This window comes from Octopus bimaculoides, chromosome 16, assembly GCF_001194135.2.
Source record: "Octopus bimaculoides isolate UCB-OBI-ISO-001 chromosome 16, ASM119413v2, whole genome shotgun sequence".
NCBI lineage: Eukaryota > Metazoa > Mollusca > Cephalopoda > Octopoda > Octopodidae > Octopus > Octopus bimaculoides.
Window position 1 is genome coordinate 40,456,306 of NC_068996.1, and position 2,977 is coordinate 40,459,282.

Genomic DNA, 2,977 nt, shown 5'->3' on the forward strand with positions numbered 1-2,977 from the left:
GTTGGACTGAACTTTTGGTTGGACTGGACTTTTGGTTGGACTGGACTTTCAGCCTGAATCAGAGTTAAAGTGAATTTTTGAAGTTCCATGGAGTGAATTGAGGAATTTAATTTTAATTCTTATACAAAATGTCCTGGAAAAGCACAACCCAGAGCTCTTAGGAAAAGGGAGAGAAGAGGAGACACTAGCAAGGAAGAGGAGGTCAAGGGCTGTAGATGACAGTAAGATTTTAACAAGGAGAGAAGCTGATGTAGTAAGGAAGAACAGATCAAGAGCTGCAGAAAATGGAAGTCAGACTTTATGAAGGAGAGAGGCAGATGCTGGAAATCATGGTAAACCAAAGATATGCCAGATAGGTTAGTCATAATCACAATCACTCCAAAAGCAGTGCAGCTTCTTTTCTGAGCCTGTCCAAGCTGGCTTTTCAATACAACTGTCACAGTGACTATTCGATTCATCCCAGGATATCTATTGGATCAATGACCATTCAGTGTGAGCATTGCAATGCCTTCAAATTCAAAGATGGATCTGAAGGAATGTGCTGTATTAAAGGAAAAAATACAGTTTGATTACCTCCTTTGTTGATGTACTTGCACACATAATTTATGGACTTGACACTGTTGTGGACCCCAAATGAGGCTGTGAATTATCCAACTGAGTTTCTTAACTCTTTGGATCCTCCTGGAATGCCTTCTCACAAATAGACATCGAAGAAAGGAATTCCAATGATGCTTTTGAGAAATCCGGATCTTCCAAAGCTGTGCAACGGAACAAGATTGATTGTCAGGCAAATGCATCCACATATTTTGGAAGCAACAATCCTCACTGGACAAGGAAAGGGAGAAAATGTGTTTATTCCAAGAATTCCACTGATTCCAGCAGAAATGTCCTTTGAATTTAAGAGATTTCAATTTCCCATAAGAGCTAGTTTTGCAATGTCAATCAACAAGAGTCAATCACTCAAAATTATCGGACTTCACCTCATGCAGCGGTGCTTTTCCCATGGTCAGATCCATGATGGTTGTTCCAGAGCTGGAAATGGAATCAGTCTCTTCATTCTCACACCAAATGGTAAAACCAAGAATGTTGTTTATCCTGTTGCTTTACAGTGATCTCCAAATGTCACAATGATGCAAAATTCCCCAAATATGATAGCAATAAATGCTTTATTATTATTGCTCTCTTTAGTTTTGGGCCACGGGCCCAATTAGCCCTCTAAAGGAGCTAACTTAAAAACCCACATAAAGTGTGGCTTTTAAGCTAGTGTTTAATATGTTTGAAAAGTGGGAAATTTTCAGTGCAGTCACACACAATGTGAGCTATCAACAAGTAGTTTCAAATCAAGCCCTCAAAAGAAGGCAAAGTAAAAAAATTACAGAGAAAAATTAGCAATGAATGAGGACTACTGTATGATGGTAGCTGGAGAAGAGACCGTTGAGTTAAAACTTGGGTGTCTTTTTAGTTTTAAAACTTTTTAAAATCTTTGTGAAAATTGTTTTATTAATTCAAAAATAATGATAAAGTTTTATATAAAAACAAATTATAATTTACCACCTACACTTTTTTCTGCAAAATAGGAGTAGTTTATCCTGTTCAGGCTATATTATTAGCATTATCCTGCGTTTGAGAATTTAAAATCACTTCTTATAATTTAAGTTTATACATCTCTAGGTATGTGGGTATCATTTGCTGATTAAAAATATATCTATTAGTTGTGATCATACTTTTTTTGTTTTTTTTTAATGTTTCGTTATTTAGTCTTTTTAGAGCAATTTCATCACCCCACATCTGTGACATTCTCAACTGATACCCTCCTCTTCATGTAGTTTCTTGTTCATATGTATGTTACAATATGCATGTTTCTCAACATCCCTAAGACTATGATTCTAACAATATAGCAACACATGGCTGCACAAAAACCAAAAAAAAAAAACAAGGAAAAAAAAAACCTTTCAGTCTAATAACATAGGAATCCATAAATAAATAAATAAATTAAAAAATCAAATTTAATTTTTAAAATTTTTATTGTATTTTTCAGAAACCCCCCAACACTAATCAAGAATGGATGGGAAACCAGATCTTAATGAAATTGCAACCTTTGACAAGAGTCATCTGAAGAAAGCAGAGACACAGGAAAAAAATACCTTGCCTACTAAAGAAAGTAGGTTCTTGATGACTATTAATATACTCTTTTACTCTTTTACTTGTTTCAGCCATTTGACTGCGGCCATGCTGGAGCACCGCCTTTAGTCGAGTATATCGACCCCGGGACTTATTCTTTGTAAGCCTAGTACTTATTCTATCGGGCTCTTTTTGCCGAACTGCTAAGTGACGGCGACATAAACACACCAGCATCGGTTGTCAAGCAATGCTAGGAGGACAAACACACACACACATATATATACATATATACGATGGGCTTCTTTCAGTTTCCGTCTACCAAATCCACTCACAAGGCTTTGGTCGGCCCGAGGCTATAGTAGAAGACACTTGCCCAAGGTGCCACGCAGTGGGACTGAACCCAGAACCATGTGGTTGGTAAGCAAGCTACTTACCACACAGCCACTCCTGCGCCTAATATGTTTTTTTTAAGGAAATTTTGTGTTTCAGTTCTTGAGGTTTCTAAACTATTCTCTAAATATATACAAGCTTTACATGTGCGTATATCTGTATCTCTGTGCACATGTGTAAGTCTGTATGCAAATGTACATGTGTGTGTGTGTATGTGTGTATGCTTCTGAAATTTGCTATTATTTTTAGAGTCAGAAGAATGTGAATTTGTAGCATTCATGGTTTTTCTTTGCAGAGTTCAGTGTTTCAGTTAAAATTAAGTGATTCCAACTGATGTATACCATTTTAAGATTATGAGTTTTTATAAAGAACATACATAAATTAAATGTTACATTCATTACTTTTCCAAGAATATTATAAAGAACATACATAAATTAAATGTTACATTCATTACTTTTCCAAGAAT

At 35.8% G+C, this 2,977-nt stretch overlaps 1 long non-coding RNA gene across 1 annotated transcript in view; it reads left to right on the forward strand.

The window, feature by feature from the left end:
* The first annotated feature begins 9 nt into the window (after positions 1-9).
* Positions 10-2,977, forward strand: part of LOC128249626 (uncharacterized) — a 14,197-nt gene continuing 11,229 nt past the window's right edge. Inside the window, exon 1 of the long non-coding RNA XR_008265742.1 lies at positions 10-2,161. This is a non-coding gene — a long non-coding RNA (uncharacterized LOC128249626). The remainder of the gene's footprint in view (positions 2,162-2,977) is intronic.